Raw genomic sequence first — 19825 nt, 5'->3', positions numbered from 1 at the left:
AAGTAAAACTTAGTTTATAAAAACACCTAAACTGGGAGTATTGCCGCTACAGCTATGACACTTCAGTTTAAAAACGTACGTGCATCAACAAGAAATATTTTTGCGCTAAATAAATTGCTGACCGACTACTCACGTAATGCATAAAACTGAGGCAGTCGTAATTACAATACATTGAAGTAATATTTTGGTAGTTTTTGTTGACGATGACTCCGCAGCAAGCGATCAGATTACTTTTTATTAGTGAAGGCGCGTCAGAGCCTTGATAAGTAAACTTACAAGGAGACACGCCTAGGTCGATGAACCTTTTAGACCAGGTTCGGGGACTTCCCAGTACGAGATGTCTTTTGGCATCGCAAATCAATAGATCAATGTCTCAACAACAATCGCAATAACTAATCAGCATGCTAATCAATAACCTTTAATGAGAGTCAATAAAGTGAACACACCATGATCTTTCAGTCATGAATAACCACACCAATTTAGCTAAGTGTTAGGATATTTATTTCCCTACTGGTTACAATCTAAAGTCATTTCTGTTAATCTCATCAGCAATTCATCTCATTAGTAACTCTTCAGATTTGCAATTAGAAACGCAATTAATCAATGCATAGAGAATATTCACACAGTATTAACATATAATTATTAAGAAGCAACTTAGCAAAGTCTCAGTAGTGTATGGTTCAACAAAGCAAGAACTCAGTCATTTGTCTATTTGCGTCAGATTTTAGTGAACACCTTAAATAACCTCGTATTAGCATCAGCATGTTGGGCTTCATGCAAAACTATTTAGCAAACACAAATTTGGAAAACATCTAACTATGGCCTCTATCAAACAGCAGTTGGTACCTAGAAAGAAAAGGCAAACAGACAATTACAATTTTCATCAGATAGTTACCCATCCAACGGATCAGCAAACAGCGTCAGTCTTCGTTCTCGGGACATCAGTCGTTTGCATCATCAGCAAAGAAAGGACAGGGCAAAGTATCAGTATGGCATAGCTAAGGAACAAGAACTTTCCTCATATAGAGGAGAAGTAAGTATCAGGTAAGGAATAAGTAAAGGGTGGTTTAGAGTAACAGGGCGAACAAACGGCAAAGTCTCAAACGAAATGGCCTAAATGGCTCAGTACAATGGCAAAGAATGACTTGGAGTGGAATGTCCAATAAATGCCTGATTTCTCCTCGGGTCATGTGGTTAAATCAAAACTGTCTAATTTACTCCTAATTCCTCAATGGATAATCATTGGTGCATCGCCATCTCTGTCCAATAATCTTCACCAGAGTTTTACACAAACCACAGTTCTCATGTCGTTGATTGGCCCATGTTATTGACGTTTTCATCGGTTGGAATGTCAGGTAAGAAAAGTTACCTTTTACGCTACAGTCAGTAGTTCCATTGTTTTTTCATACTCCAGGCAGCCTTGCACCTGTTACAAATTACCCTGTTGCATTCAGCAAGAATGTCTCCTTGAGCAAGTAGGGTCTCATGAGAAAGAATTTACTACAGCTACACACATCTCTAGCTTCTGGGAAAGTACAGTTTCATGTCCTTCAGGAAAATAGCACATTGCACGTTAGAAAAAGACAGTTCAATATGAGACCAGGCAGCTAGGCACAGACCTTCGCTAAACTAAGGCCTACTGCTTAATGAACAAACTCCTAATACATAACTCCAATTTTGATATGTTAATACAAATTAAAAACATTAGTACATTAATTCAGCATTAATAACTTTCATTAGTCTTCGTATACATTGGTAGCCACTCCCCGTGGGCACATTTCAAACGTATGCATTATTTCTACGTTAACACATTTTTTATGCAGCTTCATTACACAATATATTGTAAGCTTTTCATGTTAATATTAATTTTAAAAGACACACTCCAGCAATCCCTCCTCTGATGACTCTTGTCATCACACAAATCTTCCCTACTAATTTTACATACTAAAATTCCCTCATATCAATCTCTTCCCTTCTTGGTTTCCCCTTTGATCTTGCCCTGAATAATTTTTCCCTTTGTTTTTCTTCCCTCCTCCTATTATTTTTCGCCATCTTCAATTTTATTCTTTTACTAATTTTACATGCCACCCATGATCCAAATAAGCAATCTATAACAATCAATATCCCCTGTATTATTTTAGACAATATCCCATGCCAAATGTTACTAATCCAATTTCCCACTTAAGCAAATCCTTTCCCAACCATTTTCCAAACACCTGGTTCTTTCAAATCCTTCAAGTCCGTACTATCCCTAGTCAAGTTAGTAAGCATACTTCTAATCTCATTACTATTATCTGGTATGTAAGCGCAACAATTACACCCATTGAGCAATCTACAAACTCTGCCATTTTTCACTAAAAGAATGTCTAAAGCAAGCCTGTTTTGAAGAGTATTAGCCCCCTCCGCAGCAAGTTCAGTATCCATCAGGAGTATAGCCCCTGAAAAGTTTGTCAGCATGTTATCCTCAATAGTAGACAACTTTTGAATCTTTATGGAGTTCATAATAACTCCCACTGAAGAAATTATCGTCCCAAATATGTCTCCTACTACACCAGCAGCAGTCTCTTTCTTATGTCTAGTACGATATAATTCAGACAATTTTGGTAACCTTTTCAAATCGTGAAGTTGATATATCTTTGGGAAAACTATCCCCAAATAACATGTCCCATACTATCCCTTTGGAAGACGGTAATAAGCATTAAGTCCACATATATAATAAATCCCGGGGATTGCTGGATCCTGTCCATTTAACATGAACGTCCATTTACTCTGAAACAAAAACACACGCTTACATTCACTCATTCCCACAAACACATTGTCATAGTATGATTTGGTCTTGGATATGCAAAGCTTTCCTACATGTAGTGCGTCTAAAGCTAACTTCCCTTGTTCTCTAATTGCACTATAACCGTCACTACTAGCAAAGGCCCGTTGCTGTAATCCTTTCTCTAGTTTACCCTTCAATGCCCTTCTTCTCTCTTCCGTGTGATCTAAAAAGCTTTTCTCTACAGGTGTAAGCAAACATGTCAAATTATTGTGGTGTGCATAAGATGTACTAATTGTTAATGTCGCCTGAAAGAATCCTTTAACTAACTTTATGCTATAGTACTTAGCTAACCCACTCACATCCTCTATGATAGGCACATTAGAAAACACAAGATCATGATTTGAGTAAAAATATTGAATCTCTTCCTGGTTATAGAATCTTGTTAGTAACAGACTACAACGTATCCCATATGTTAATGACAGTCTATGATAGGTAACCCCCTCTTGTACCGAAACAGGAATCTGTGTACACACAAAACAATCTTTTGCATCCATTGTGTCAACATACTCACTCAGCAAGCGATAGAAAACATCAGTGGATAGTTCCCCTTTCGAGTTAGTTCCCTCATGCAAGTATCTTGTATCCAGCTCAAACCTCTCCCAGGCTGTTAGTGCAGTGGTAGTCTCAGGAATTGTAGCATTGTTAGTCCCACTTTTATCCATTAGTGTCATACTCATAACCACGACCCTAATGAATATTTATTACATGAACCTTTTTTGCAAAAGTATTTGGTTCAAGTAAACTTATAGTGTTGGGATTCAAGCCCTCGGCTCCAGAGAGACTGGAGCCTAAATCTAGCCAGTTTAGCCTGCTCAGCCACGCTACCTCACATGTACAAGCTCACAACTATAGTAACTTGGCCAAACACTGTGGACACCCGCTGTGGTGACCTGGCTATGCAGGGTAACGCAGCATTCACCGACAGTTGAGCGAGTTACAGGTGAAAAGCAAAGTATAATAACTGTCTGCATATAATATATGTCTTTCCTTATTTAATCTTCTTCCCCATTGTATGTTTGCTCTCTGCTTTAGAAACGCGAGCTGTCATCACTGCAAGGAAACGTATCACACAGCGTTCTACTGTTTACACTCACTGAACTTTCAGCATCACAGTGACCCCTCTCGTCGCCTCTATAGTTAGACTTCAAGACAGCTGGTTTGTTTACCGATACAATTCTTGTCACCTTAGGTTGTGGTTTTTTAAAATAAGAAGGCTCGGTCCCACTGTCTGGCTACCCTTATATATATACGTCACCACTTTACATAGTCTCACCTCTCGCTATGTGGATCGTAGGTGCAGAAGGCAGAGAGTGAGACACTGATGCAGACAAAATACGTTTGTGAGTTGAAAAACACTGGCAGCGGTGGGAATCGAACCCACGCCTCCAAAGAGACTGGAGCCTTAATCCAGCGCCTTAGACCGCTCGGCCACACTACCCTGTGCAAACCTGCTTCTGTAAGCTTTCTGAAGTGAGATGTTCTGTTGCATAGGGGAGTTGGAGAATAAGGGTGAATAGCCTGTGAAGTGATCCTAGGAAAGTCAACGCCAACAGCAGCAGGCACGTGATACATTCAGTAGGTCAGGATTGGCCCCGGGCCATGGGAGGTGTCAGGGAGCGCCAGTCCTGAGAGTCCGTAGGAAGACAACCCTTACATTGGCGTCCCGCACGCGCTGCTTCTCTTTCTTTAAGGATAAGTAATCAAACTATCTATGTCCCTCAACTTACCAACCCTCCGCCTCAGGAAAGATTTTGTGATTCATGAGCAGAACCCAGCTGGCGCTGTTTACAGTAATGCCTAAGCACAGTACTCAACTGAGCGGTGTTTCCAAACTGAGCCGTTGTACTGCCGAAAATACCATGGGATATGTCATTTAACTTTCACATAAAATAGGGTTAACCCAGCCCTACCACATACTAAAAACTAAAGACGGAACAATAAACCAACGAGGATGGGATTCGAGCCCACGCGTGCAGAGCACAATGGATTAGCAGTCCATCGCCTTAACCACTCAGCCACCTCGTCTTCAAAACACCATGTTTCAGGAGTACAAAATATGGTAGCCAAAATGTGTTCTATTAGGTGATAGTTGTCTAAACATAATAAAGAGCACATATTTACAGATTGTTATGGTAACTTGTTGTCTTCAGCGATGCTCTATACGACCTTGTTGTCCATCCCTACTTTAGCTTGAATTTATATGTTAAATGTAATGTAATCATGAAAATTACACTTTCCAAACGTGTTCTATCCATATGTGATGTACTATCACACTACCCTCAAATGAGCTAAGATTGCTTTAATTCAGTTGTACGTGGATTTAAAGTGCAATATCATTCAAATATTGTACTGGTATGGCGCTTTCGAGTCTCTAGGTGTCAGTTATTGGTGGTGTACTTACATGTCAACATTAGGCAGCAAATAGTACACAATTAAGGAAAACTGCCTTCCCATTTAATGTGCATTGTTCTGCAAAAAGTTTTAAGTAGGAGAAAGTAAAACTTAGTTTATAAAACCACCTAAACTGGGAGTATTGCCGCTACAGCTATGACACTTCAGTTTAAAAACGTACGTGCATCAACAAGAAATATTTTTGCGCTCAATAAATTGCTGTCCGACTACTCACGTAATGCATAAAACTGAGGCAGTCGTAATTACAATACATTGAAGTAATATTTTGGTAGTTTTTTTTGACGATGACTCCGCAGCAAGCGATCAGATTACTTTTTATTAGTGAAGGCGCGTCAGAGCCTTGATAAGTAAACTTACAAGGAGACACGCCTAGGTCGATGAACCTTTTAGATCAGGTTCGGGGACTTCCCAGTACGAGATGTCTTTTAGCATCGCAAATCAATAGATCAATATCTCAACAACAATCGCAATAACTAATCAGCATGCTAATCAATAACCTTTAATGAGAGTCAATAAAGTGAACACTCCATGATCTTTCAGTCATGAATAACCACACCAATTTAGTTAAGTGTTAGGATATTTATTTCCCTACTGGTTACAATCTAAAGTCATTTCTGTTAATCTCATCAGCAATTCATCTCATTAGTAACTCTTCAGATTTGCAATTAGAAACGCAATTAATCAATGCATAGAGAATATTCACACAGTATTAACACATAATTATTAAGAAGCAACTTAGCATAGTCTCAGTAGTGTATGGTTCAACAAAGCAAGAACTCAGTCATTTGTCTATTTGCGTCAGATTTTAGTGAACACCTTAAATAACCTCGTATTAGCATCAGCATGTTGGGCTTCATGCAAAACTATTTAGCAAACACAAATTTGGAAAACATCTAACTATGGCCTCTATCAAACAGCAGTTGCTACCTAGAAAGAAAAGGCAAACAGACAATTACAATTTTCATCAGATAGTTACCCATCCAACGGATCAGCAAACAGCGTCAGTCTTCGTTCTCGGGACATCAGTCGTTTGCATCATCAGCAAAGAAAGGACAGGGCAAAGTATCAGTATGGCATAGCTAAGGAACAAGAACTTCCCTCATATAGAGGAGAAGTAAGTATCAGGTAAGGAATAAGTAAAGGGTGGTTTAGAGTAACAGGGCGAACAAACGGCAAAGTCTCAAACGAAATGGCCTAAATGGCTCAGTACAATGGCAAAGAATGACTTGGAGTGGAATGTCCAATAAATGCCTGATTTCTCCTCGGGTCATGTGGTTAAATCAAAACTGTCTAATTTACTCCTAATTCCTCAATGGATAATCATTGGTGCATCGCCATCTCTGTCCAATAATCTTCACCAGAGTTTTACACAAACCACAGTTCTCATGTCGTTGATTGGCCCATGTTATTGACGTTTTCATCGGTTGGAATGTCAGGTAAGAAAAGTTACATTTTACGCTACAGTCAGTTGTTCCATTGTTTTCTCCTACTCCAGGCAGCCTTGCACCTGTTACAAATTACCCTGTTGCATTCAGCAAGAATGTCTCCTTGAGCAAGTAGGGTCCCATGAGAAAGAATTTACTACAGCTACACACATCTCTAGCTTCTGGGAAAGTACAGTTTCATGTCCTTCAGGAAAATAGCACATTGCACGTTAGAAAAAGACAGTTCAATATGAGACTAGGCAGCTAGGCACAGACCTTCGCTAAACTAAGGCCTACTGCTTAATGAACAAACTCCTAATACATAACTCCAATTTTGATATGTTAATACAAATTAAAAACATTAGTACATAATTAATTCAGCATTAATAACTTTCATTAGTCTTCGTATACATTGGTAGCCACTCCCCGTGGGCACATTTCAAACGTGTGCATTATTTCTACGTTAACACATTTTTTATGCAGCTTCATTACACAATATATTGTAAGCTTTTCGTGTTAATATTAATTTTAAAAGACACACTCCAGCAATCCCTCCTCTGATGACTCTTGTCATCACACAAATCTTCCCTACTAATTTTACATACTAAAATTCCCTCATATCAATCTCTTCCCTTCTTGGTTTCCCCTTTGATCTTGCCCTGAATAATTTTTCCCTTTGTTTTTCTTCCCTCCTCCTATTATTTTTCGCCATCTTCAATTTTATTCTTTTACTAATTTTACATGCCACCCATGATCCAAATAAGCAATCTATAACAATCAATATCCCCTGTATTATTTTAGACAATATCCCATGCCAAATGTTACTAATCCTATTTCCCACTTAAGCAAATCCTTTCCCAACCTTTTTCCAAACACCTGGTTCTTTCAAATCCTTCAAGTCCGTACTATCCCTAGTCAAGTTAGTAAGCATACTTCTAATCTCATTACTATTATCTGGTATGTAAGTGCAACAATTACACCCATTGAGCAATCTACAAACTCTGCCATTTTTCACTAAAAGAATGTCTAAAGCAAGCCTGTTTTGAAGAGTATTAGCCCCCTCCGCAGCAAGTTCAGTATCCATCAGGAGTATAGCCCCTGAAAAGTTTGTCAGCATGTTATCCTCAATAGTAGACAACTTTTGAATCTTTATGGAGTTCATAATAACTCCCACTGAAGAAATTATCGTCCCAAATATGTCTCATACTACACCAGCAGCAGTCTCTTTCTTATGTCTAGTACGATGTAATTCAGACAATTTTGGTAACCTTTTCAAATCGTGAAGTTGATATATCTTTGGGAAAACTATCCCCAAATAACATGTCCCATACTATCCCTTTGGAAGACGGTAATAAGCATTAAGTCCACATATATAATAAATCCCGGGGATTGCTGGATCCTGTCCATTTAACATGAACGTCCATTTACTCTGAAACAAAAACACACGCTTACATTCACTCATTCCCACAAACACATTGTCATAGTATGATTTGGTCTTGGATATGCAAAGCTTTCCTACATGTAGTGCGTCTAAAGCTAACTTCCCTTGTTCTCTAATTGCACTATAACCGTCACTACTAGCAAAGGCCCGTTGCTGTAATCCTTTCTCTAGTTTACCCTTCAATGCCCTTCTTCTCTCTTCCGTGTGATCTAAAAAGCTTTTCTCTACAGGTGTAAGCAAACATGTCAAATTATTGTGGTGTGCAGAAGAAGTACTAATTGTTAATGTCGCCTGAAAGAATCCTTTAACTAACTTTATGCTATAGTACTTAGCTACCCCACTCACATCCTCTATGATAAGCACATTAGAAAACACAAGATCATGATTTTAGTAAAAATATTGAATCTCTTCCTGGTTATCGAATCTTGTTAGTAACAGACTACAACGTATCCCATATGTTAATGACAGTCTATGATAGGTAACCCCCTCTTGTACCGAAACAGGAATCTGTGTACACACAAAACAATCTTTTGCATCCATTGTGTCAACATACTCACTCTGCAAGCGATAGAAAATATCAGTGGATAGTTCCCCTTTCGAGTTAGTTCCCTCATGCAAGTATCTTGTATCCAGCTCAAACCTCTCCCAGGCTGTTAGTGCAGTGGTAGTCTCAGGAATTGTAGCATTGTTAGTCCCACATTTATCCATTAGTGTCATACTCACAACCACGACCCTAATGAATATTTATTACATGAACCTTTTTTGCAAAAGTATTTGGTTCAAGTAAACTTATAGTGTTGGGATTCAAGCCCACGGCTCCAGAGAGACTGGAGCCTAAATCTAGCCAGTTTAGCCTGCTCAGCCACGCTACCTCACATCTACAAACTCACAACTATAGTAACTTGGCCAAACACTGTGGACACCCGCTGTGGTGACCTGGCTATGCAGGGTAACGCAGCATTCACTGACAGTTGAGCGAGTTACAGGTGAAAAGCAAAGTATAATAACTGTCTGCATATAATATATGTCTTTCTTTATTTATTCTTCTTCCCCTTTGTATGTTTGCTCTCTGCTTTAGAAACGCGTGCTGTCATCACTGCAAGGAAACGTATCACACAGCGTTCTACTGATTACACGCACTGAACTTTCAGCATCACAGTGACCCCTCTCGTCGCCTCTATAGTTAGACTTCAAGACAGCTGGTTTGTTTACCGATACAATTCTTGTCACCTTAGGTTGTGGTTTTTTAAAATAAGAAGGCTCGGTCCCACTGTCTGGCTACCCTTATATATACACGTCACCACTTTACATAGTCTCACCTCTCGCTATGTGGATCGTAGGTGCAGAAGGCAGAGAGTGAGACACTGATGCAGACAAAATACGTTTGTGAGTTGAAAAATACTGGCAGCGGTGGGATTCGAACCCACGCCTCCAAAGAGACTGGAGCCTTAATCCAGCGCCTTAGACCGCTCGGCCACACTACCCTGTGCAAACCTGTTTCTGTAAGCTTTCTGAACTGAGATGTTCTGTTGTATAGGGGAGTTGGAGAATAAGGGTGTATAGCCTGTGAAGTGATCCTAGGAAAGTCAACGCCAACAGCAGCAGGCACGTGATACATTCAGTAGGTCAGGATTGGCCCCGGGCCATGGGAGGTGTCAGGGAGCGCCAGTCCTGAGAGTCCGTAGGAAGACAACCCTTACATTGGCGTCCCGCACGCGCTGCTTCTCTTTCTTTAAGGATAAGGAATCAAACTATCTATGTCCCTCAACTTACCAACCCTCTGCCTCAGGAAAGATTTTGTGATTCATGAGCAGAACCCAGCTGGCGCTGTTTACAGTAATGCCTAAGCACAGTACTCAACTGAGCAGTGTTTCCAAACTGAGCCGTTGTACTGCCGAAAATACCATGGGATATGTCATTTAACTTTCACATAAAATAGGGTTAACCCAGCCCTACCACATACTAAAAACTAAAGACGGAACAATAAACCTCCGAGGATGGGATTCGAACCCACGCGTGCAGAGCACAATGGATTAGCAGTCCATCGCCTTAACCACTCGGCCACCTCGTCTTCAAAACACCATGTTTCAGGAGTACAAAATATGGTAGCCAAAATGTGTTCTATTAGGTGATAGTTGTCTAAACATAATAAAGAGCACATATTTACAGATTGTTATGGTAACTTGTTGTCTTCAGCTTTGCTCTAAACGACCTTGTTGTCCATCCCTACTTCAGCTTGAATTTATATGTTAAATGTAATGTAATCATGAAAATTACACTTTCCAAACGTGTTCTATCCATATGTGATGTACTATCACACTACCCTCAAATGAGCTAAGATTGCTTTAATTCAGTTGTACGTGGATTTAAAGTGCAATATCATACAAATATTGTACTGGTATGGCACTTTCGAGTCTCTAGGTGTCAGTTATTGGTGCTGTGCTTACATGTCAACATTAGGCAGCAAATAGTACACAATTAAGGAAAACTGCCTTCCCATTTAATGTGCATTGTTCTGCAAAAAGTTTTAAGTAGGAGAAAGTAAAACTTAGTTTATAAAACCACCTAAACTGGGAGTATTGCCGCTACAGCTATGACACTTCAGTTTAAAAACGTACGTGCATCAACAAGAAATATTTTTGCGCTAAATAAATTGCTGTCCGACTACTCACGTAATGCATAAAACTGAGGCAGTCGTAATTACAATACATTGAAGTAATATTTTGGTAGTTTTTGTTGACGATGACTCCGCAGCAAGCGATCAGATTACTTTTTATTAGTGAAGGCGCGTCAGAGCCTTGATAAGTAAACTTACAAGGAGACACGCCTAGGTCGATGAACCTTTTAGACCAGGTTCGGGGACTTCCCAGTACGAGATGTCTTTTAGCATCGCAAATCAATAGATCAATATCTCAACAACAATCGCAATAACTAATCAGCATGCTAATCAATAACCTTTAATGAGAGTCAATAAAGTGAACACACCATGATCTTTCAGTCATGAATAACCACACCAATTTAGTTAAGTGTTAGGATATTTATTTCCCTACTGGTTACAATCTAAAGTCATTTCTGTTAATCTCATCAGCAATTCATCTCATTAGTAACTCTTCAGATTTGCATTTAGAAACGCAATTAATCAATGCATAGAGAATATTCACACAGTATTAACACATAATTATTAAGAAGCAACTTAGCAAAGTCTCAGTAGTGTATGGTTCAACAAAGCAAGAACTCAGTCATTTGTCTATTTGCGTCAGATTTTAGTGAACACCTTAAATAACCTCGTATTAGCATCAGCATGTTGGGCTTCATGCAAAACTATTTAGCAAACACAAATTTGGAAAACATCTAACTATGGCCTCTATCAAACAGCAGTTGGTACCTAGAAAGAAAAGGCAAACAGACAATTACAATTTTCATGAGATAGTTACCCATCCAACGGATCAGCAAACAGCGTCAGTCTTCGTTCTCGGGACATCAGTCGTTTGCATCATCAGCAAAGAAAGGACAGGGCAAAGTATCAGTATGGCATAGCTAAGGAACAAGAACTTCCCTCATATAGAGGAGAAGTAAGTATCAGGTAAGGAATAAGTAAAGGGTGGTTTAGAGTAACAGGGCGAACAAACGGCAAAGTCTCAAACGAAATGGCCTAAATGGCTCAGTAGAATGGCAAAGAATGGCTTGGAGTGGAATGTCCAATAAATGCCTGATTTCTCCTCGGGTCATGTGGTTAAATCAAAACTGTCTAATTTACTCCTAATTCCTCAATGGATAATCATTGGTGCATCGCCATCTCTGTCCAATAATCTTCACCAGAGTTTTACACAAACCACAGTTCTCATGTCGTTGATTGGCCCATGTTATTGACGTTTTCATCGGTTGGAATGTCAGGTAAGAAAAGTTACATTTTACGCTACAGTCAGTAGTTCCATTGTTTTCTCCTACTCCAGGCAGCCTTGCACCTGTTACAAATTACCCTGTTGCATTCAGCAAGAATGTCTCCTTGAGCAAGTAGGGTCCCATGAGAAAGAATTTACTACAGCTACACACATCTCTAGCTTCTGGGAAAGTACAGTTTCATGTCCTTCAGGAAAATAGCACATTGCACGTTAGAAAAAGACAGTTCAATATGAGACCAGGCAGCTAGGCACAGACCTTCGCTAAACTAAAGCCTACTGCGTAATGAACAAACTCCTAATACATAACTCCAATTTTGATATGTTAATACAAATTAAAAACATTAGTACATAATTAATTCAGCATTAATAACTTTCATTAGTCTTCGTATACATTGGTAGCCACTCCCCGTGTGCACATTTCAAACGTGTGCATTATTTCTACGTTAACACATTTTTTATGCAGCTTCATTACACAATATATTGTAAGCTTTTCATGTTAATATTAATTTTAAAAGACACACTCCAGCAATCCCTCCTCTGATGACTCTTGTCATCACACAAATCTTCCCTAATAATTTTACATACTAAAATTCCCTCATATCAATCTCTTCCCTTCTTGGTTTCCCCTTTGATCTTGCCCTGAATAATTTTTCCCTTTGTTTTTCTTCCCTCCTCCTATTATTTTTCGCCATCTTCAATTTTATTCTTTTACTAATTTTACATGCCACCCATGATCCAAATAAGCAATCTATAACAATCAATATCCCCTGTATTATTTTAGACAATATCCCATGCCAAATGTTACTAATCCAATTTCCCACTTAAGCAAATCCTTTCCCAACCTTTTTCCAAACACCTGGTTCTTTCAAATCCTTCAAGTCCGTACTATCCCTAGTCAAGTTAGTAAGCATACTTCTAATCTCATTACTATTATCTGGTATGTAAGCGCAACAATTACACCCATTGAGCAATCTACAAACTCTGCCATTTTTCACTAAAAGAATGTCTAAAGCAAGCCTGTTTTGAAGAGTATTAGCCCCCTCCGCAGCAAGTTCAGTATCCATCAGGAGTATAGCCCCTGAAAAGTTTGTCAGCATGTTATCCTCAATAGTAGACAACTTTTGAATCTTTATGGAGTTCATAATAACTCCCACTGAAGAAATTATCGTCCCAAATATGTCTCCTACTACACCAGCAGCAGTCTCTTTCTTATGTCTAGTACGATGTAATTCAGACAATTTTGGTAACCTTTTCAAATCGTCAAGTTGATATATCTTTGGGAAAACTATCCCCAAATAACATGTCCCATACTATCCCTTTGGAAGACGGTAATAAGCATTAAGTCCACATATATAATAAATCCCGGGGATTGCTGGATCCTGTCCATTTAACATGAACGTCCATTTACTCTGAAACAAAAACACACGCTTACATTCACTCATTCCCACAAACACATTGTCATAGTATGATTTGGTCTTGGATATGCAAAGCTTTCCTACATGTAGTGCGTCTAAAGCTAACTTCCCTTGTTCTCTAATTGCACTATAACCGTCACTACTAGCAAAGGCCCGTTGCTGTAATCCTTTCTCTAGTTTACCCTTCAATGCCCTTCTTCTCTCTTCCGTGTGATCTAAAAAGCTTTTCTCTACAGGTGTAAGCAAACATGTCAAATTATTGTGGTGTGCATAAGATGTACTAATTGTTAATGTCGCCTGAAAGAATCCTTTAACTAACTTTATGCTATAGTACTTAGCTAACCCACTCACATCCTCTATGATAGGCACATTAGAAAACACAAGATCATGATTTGAGTAAAAATATTGAATCTCTTCCTGGTTATAGAATCTTGTTAGTAACAGACTACAACGTATCCCATATGTTAATGACAGTCTATGATAGGTAACCCCCTCTTGTACCGAAACAGGAATCTGTGTACACACAAAACAATCTTTTGCATCCATTGTGTCAACATACTCACTCAGCAAGCGATAGAAAACATCAGTGGATAGTTCCCCTTTCGAGTTAGTTCCCTCATGCAAGTATCTTGTATCCAGCTCAAACCTCTCCCAGGCTGTTAGTGCAGTGGTAGTCTCAGGAATTGTAGCATTGTTAGTCCCACTTTTATCCATTAGTGTCATACTCACAACCACGACCCTAATGAATATTTATTACATGAACCTTTTTTGCAAAAGTATTTGGTTCAAGTAAACTTATAGTGTTGGGATTCAAGCCCACGGCTCCAGAGAGACTGGAGCCTAAATCTAGCCAGTTTAGCCTGCTCAGCCACGCTACCTCACATCTACAAACTCACAACTATAGTAACTTGGCCAAACACTGTGGACACCCGCTGTGGTGACCTGGCTATGCAGGGTAACGCAGCATTCACTGACAGTTGAGCGAGTTACAGGTGAAAAGCAAAGTATAATAACTGTCTGCATATAATATATGTCTTTCTTTATTTATTCTTCTTCCCCTTTGTATGTTTGCTCTCTGCTTTAGAAACGCGAGCTGTCATCACTGCAAGGAAACGTATCACACAGCGTTCTACTGATTACACTCACTGAACTTTCAGCATCACAGTGACCCCTCTCGTCGCCTCTATAGTTAGACTTCAAGACAGCTGGTTTGTTTACCGATACAATTCTTGTCACCTTAGGTTGTGGTTTTTTAAAATAAGAAGGCTCGGTCCCACTGTCTGGCTACCCTTATATATATACGTCACCACTTTACATAGTCTCACCTCTCGCTATGTGGATCGTAGGTGCAGAAGGCAGAGAGTGAGACACTGATGCAGACAAAATACGTTTGTGAGTTGAAAAATACTGGCTGCGGTGGGATTCGAACCCACGCCTCCAAAGAGACTGGAGCCTTAATCCAGCGCCTTAGACCGCTCGGCCACACTACCCTGTGCAAACCTGTTTCTGTAAGCTTTCTGAAGTGAGATGTTCTGTTGTATAGGGGAGTTGGAGAATAAGGGTGTATAGCCTGTGAAGTGATCCTAGGAAAGTCAACGCCAACAGCAGCAGGCACGTGATACATTCAGTAGGTCAGGATTGGCCCCGGGCCATGGGAGGTGTCAGGGAGCGCCAGTCCTGAGAGTCCGTAGGAAGACAACCCTTACATTGGCGTCCCGCACGCGCTGCTTCTCTTTCTTTAAGGATAAGGAATCTAACTATCTATGTCCCTCAACTTACCAACCCTCTGCCTCAGGAAAGATTTTGTGATTCATGAGCAGAACCCAGCTGGCGCTGTTTACAGTAATGCCTAAGCACAGTACTCAACTGAGCAGTGTTTCCAAACTGAGCCGTTGTACTGCCGAAAATACCATGGGATATGTCATTTAACTTTCACATAAAATAGGGTTAACCCAGCCCTACCACATACTAAAAACTAAAGACGGAACAATAAACCAACGAGGATGGGATTCGAACCCACGCGTGCAGAGCACAATGGATTAGCAGTCCATCGCCTTAACCACTCGGCCACCTCGTCTTCAAAACACCATGATTCAGGAGAACAAAATATGGTAGCCAAAATGTGTTCTATTAGGTGATAGTTGTCTAAACATAATAAAGAGCACATATTTACAGATTGTTATGGTAACTTGTTGTCTTCAGCTTTGCTCTATACGACCTTGTTGTCCATCCCTACTTCAGCTTGAATTTATATGTTAAATGTAATGTAATCATGAAAATTACACTTTACAAACGTGTTCTATCCATATGTGATGTACTATCACACTACCGTCAAATGAGCTAAGATTGCTTTAATTCAGTTGTACGTGGATTTAAAGTGCAATATCATACAAATATTGTACTGGTATGGCGCTTTCGAGTCTCTAGGTGTCAGTTATTGGTGGTGTGCTTACATGTCAACATTAGGCAGCAAATAGTACACAATTAAGGAAAACTGCCTTCCCATTTAATGTGCATTGTTCTGCAAAAAGTTTTAAGTAGGAGAAAGTAAAACTTAGTTTATAAAACCACCTAAACTGGGAGTATTGCCGCTACAGCTATGACACTTCAGTTTAAAAACGTACGTGCATCAACAAGAAATATTTTTGCGCTAAATAAATTGCTGTCTGACTACTCACGTAATGCATAAAACTGAGGCAGTCGTAATTACAATACATTGAAGTAATATTTTGGTCGTTTTTGTTGACGATGACTCCGCAGCAAGCGATCAGATTACTTTTTATTAGTGAAGGCGCGTCAGAGCCTTGATAAGTAAACTTACAAGGAGACACGCCTAGGTCGATGAACCTTTTAGGCCAGGTTCGGGGACTTCCCAGTACGAGATGTCTTTTAGCATCGCAAATCAATAGATCAATATCTCAACAACAATCGCAATAACTAATCAGCATGCTAATCAATAACCTTTAATGAGAGTCAATAAAGTGAACACACCATGATCTTTCAGTCATGAATAACCACACCAATTTAGTTAAGTGTTAGGATATTTATTTCCCTACTGGTTACAATCTAAAGTCATTTCTGTTAATCTCATCAGCAATTCATCTCATTAGTAACTCTTCAGATTTGCAATTAGAAACGCAATTAATCAATGCATAGAGAATATTCACTCAGTATTAACACATAATTATTAAGAAGCAACTTAGCAAAGTCTCAGTAGTGCATGGTTCAACAAAGCAAGAACTCAGTCATTTGTCTATTTGCGTCAGATTTCAGTGAACACCTTAAATAACCTCGTATTAGCATCAGCATGTTGGGCTTCATGCAAAACTATTTAGCAAACACAAATTTGGAAAACATCTAACTATGGCCTCTATCAAACAGCAGTTGGTACCTAGAAAGAAAAGGCAAACGGACAATTACAATTTTCATCAGATAGTTACCCATCCAACGGATCAGCAAACAGCGTCAGTCTTCGTTCTCGGGACATCAGTCGTTTGCATCATCAGCAAAGAAAGGACAGGGCAAAGTATCAGTATGGCATAGCTAAGGAACAAGAACTTCCCTCATATAGAGGAGAAGTAAGTATCAGGTAAGGAATAAGTAAAGGGTGGTTTAGAGTAACAGGGCGAACAAACGGAAAAGTCTCAAACTAAATGGCCTAAATGGCTCAGTAGAATGGCAAAGAATGGCTTGGAGTGGAATGTCCAATAAATGCCTGATTTCTCCTCGGGTCATGTGGTTAAATCAAAACTGTCTAATTTACTCCTAATTCCTCAATGGATAATCATTGGTGCATCGCCATCTCTGTCCAATAATCTTCACCAGAGTTTTACACAAACCACAGTTCTCATGTCGTTGATTGGCCCATGTTATTGACGTTTTCATCGGTTGGAATGTCAGGTAAGAAAAGTTACATTTTACGCTACAGTCAGTAGTTCCATTGTTTTCTCCTACTCCAGGCAGCCTTGCACCTGTTACAAATTACCCTGTTGCATTCAGCAAGAATGTCTCCTTGAGCAAGTAGGGTCCCATGAGAAAGAATTTACTACAGCTACACACATCTCTAGCTTCTGGGAAAGTACAGTTTCATGTCCTTCAGGAAAATAGCACATTGCACGTTAGAAAAAGACAGTTCAATATGAGACCAGGCAGCTAGGCACAGACCTTCGCTAAACTAAGGCCTACTGCTTAATGAACAAACTCCTAATACATAACTCCAATGTTGATATGTTAATACAAATTAAAAACATTAGTACATAATTAATTCAGCATTAATAACTTTCATTAGTCTTCGTATGCATTGGTAGCCACTCCCCGTGGGCACATTTCAAACGTGTGCATTATTTCTACGTTAACACATTTTTTATGCAGCTTCATTACACAATATATTGTAAGCTTTTCGTGTTAATATTAATTTTAAAAGACACACTCCAGCAATCCCTCCTCTGATGACTCTTGTCATCACCCAAATCTTCCCATCTAATTTTACATACTAAAATTCCCTCATATCAATCTCTTCCCTTCTTGGTTTCCCCTTTGATCTTGCCCTGAATAATTTTTCCCTTTGTTTTTCTTCCCTCCTCCTATTATTTTTCGCCATCTTCAATTTTATTCTTTTCGTAATTTTACATGCCACCCATGATCCAAATAAGCAATCTATAACAATCAATATCCCCTGTATTATTTTAGACAATATCCCATGCCAAATGTTACTAATCCAATTTCCCACTTAAGCAAATCCTTTCCCAACCTTTTTCCAAACACCTGGTTCTTTCAAATCCTTCAAGTCCGTACTATCCCTAGTCAAGTTAGTAAGCATACTTCTAATCTCATTACTATTATCTGGTATGTAAGCGCAACAATTACACCCATTGAGCAATCTACAAACTCTGCCATTTTTCACTAAAAGAATGTCTAAAGCAAGCCTGTTTTGAAGAGTATTAGCCCCCTCCGCAGCAAGTTCAGTATCCATCAGGAGTATAGCCCCTGAAAAGTTTGTCAGCATGTTATCCTCAATAGTAGACAACTTTTGAATCTTTATGGAGTTCATAATAACTCCCACTGAAGAAATTATCGTCCCAAATATGTCTCCTACTACACCAGAAGCAGTCTCTTTCTTATGTCTAGTACGATGTAATTCAGACAATTTTGGTAACCTTTTCAAATCGTGAAGTTGATATATCTTTGGGAAAACTATCCCCAAATAACATGTCCCATACTATCCCTTTGGAAGACGGTAATAAGCATTAAGTCCACATATATAATAAATCCCGGGGATTGCTGGATCCTGTCCATTTAACATGAACGTCCATTTACTCTGAAACAAAAACACACGCTTACATTCACTCATTCCCACAAACACATTGTCATAGTATGATTTGGTCTTGGATATGCAAAGCTTTCCTACATGTAGTGCGTCTAAAGCTAACTTCCCTTGTTCTCTAATTGCACTATAACCGTCACTACTAGCAAAGGCCCGTTGCTGTAATCCTTTCTCTAGTTTACCCTTCAATGCCCTTCTTCTCTCTTCCGTGTGATCTAAAAAGCTTTTCTCTACAGGTGTAAGCAAACATGTCAAATTATTGTGGTGTGCATAAGATGTACTAATTGTTAATGTCGCCTGAAAGAATCCTTTAACTAACTTTATGCTATAGTACTTAGCTACCCCACTCACATCCTCTATGATAAGCACATTAGAAAACACAAGATCATGATTTGAGTAAAAATATTAAATCTCTTCCTGGTTATAGAATCTTGTTAGTAACAGACTACAACGTATCCCATATGTTAATGACAGTCTATGATAGGTAACCCCCTCTTGTACCGAAACAGGAATCTGTGTACACTCAAAACAATCTTTTGCATCCATTGTGTCAACATACTCACTCAGCAAGCGATAGAAAACATCAGTGGATAGTTCCCCTTTCGAGTTAGTTCCCTCATGCAAGTATCTTGTATCCAGCTCAAACCTCTCCCAGGCTGTTATTGCAGTGGTAGTCTCAGGAATTCTAGCATTGTTAGTCCCACTTTTATCCATTAGTGTCATACTCACAACCACGACCCTAATGAATATTTATTACATGAACCTTTTTTGCAAAAGTATTTGGTTCAAGTAAACTTATAGTGTTGGGATTCAAGCCCACGGCTCCAGAGAGACTGGAGCCTAAATCTAGCCCTGTTTAGCCTGCTCAGCCACACTACCTCACATCTACAAGCTCACAACTATAGTAACTTGGCCAAACACTGTGGACACCCGCTGTGGTGACCTGGCTATGCAGGGTAACGCAGCATTCACCGACAGTTGAGCGAGTTACAGGTGAAAAGCAAAGTATAATAACTGTCTGCATATAATATATGTCTTTCCTTATTTATTCTTCTTCCACATTGTATGTTTGCTCTCTGCT

At 39.3% G+C, this 19825-nt stretch overlaps 6 non-coding genes across 6 annotated transcripts; all 6 read right to left on the bottom strand.

The window, feature by feature from the left end:
- Positions 1-4183: 4183 nt before the first annotated feature.
- Positions 4184-4265, bottom strand: TRNAL-AAG (transfer RNA leucine (anticodon AAG)). The gene has a single exon. It is a non-coding gene; the product is annotated as a tRNA-Leu (tRNA).
- A 505-nt stretch (positions 4266-4770) lies between these two features.
- On the bottom strand, positions 4771-4852 carry TRNAS-GCU (transfer RNA serine (anticodon GCU)). The gene has a single exon. It is a non-coding gene; the product is annotated as a tRNA-Ser (tRNA).
- Positions 4853-9506: 4654 nt separating this feature from the next.
- On the bottom strand, positions 9507-9588 carry TRNAL-AAG (transfer RNA leucine (anticodon AAG)). The gene has a single exon. It is a non-coding gene; the product is annotated as a tRNA-Leu (tRNA).
- Positions 9589-10088: 500 nt separating this feature from the next.
- TRNAS-GCU (transfer RNA serine (anticodon GCU)) lies at positions 10089-10175 on the bottom strand. The gene has a single exon. It is a non-coding gene; the product is annotated as a tRNA-Ser (tRNA).
- A 4654-nt stretch (positions 10176-14829) lies between these two features.
- TRNAL-AAG (transfer RNA leucine (anticodon AAG)) lies at positions 14830-14911 on the bottom strand. The gene has a single exon. It is a non-coding gene; the product is annotated as a tRNA-Leu (tRNA).
- Positions 14912-15416: 505 nt separating this feature from the next.
- Positions 15417-15498, bottom strand: TRNAS-GCU (transfer RNA serine (anticodon GCU)). Its single transcript has one exon. It is a non-coding gene; the product is annotated as a tRNA-Ser (tRNA).
- Positions 15499-19825: the final 4327 nt, after the last annotated feature.

Source organism: Pleurodeles waltl, chromosome 12 (assembly GCF_031143425.1).
Source record: "Pleurodeles waltl isolate 20211129_DDA chromosome 12, aPleWal1.hap1.20221129, whole genome shotgun sequence".
Classification (NCBI taxonomy): Eukaryota; Metazoa; Chordata; class Amphibia; order Caudata; family Salamandridae; genus Pleurodeles; species Pleurodeles waltl.
The sequence above is the reverse complement of the archived record's forward strand: the minus strand, read 5'-3'. Positions and strand labels throughout refer to the sequence as shown.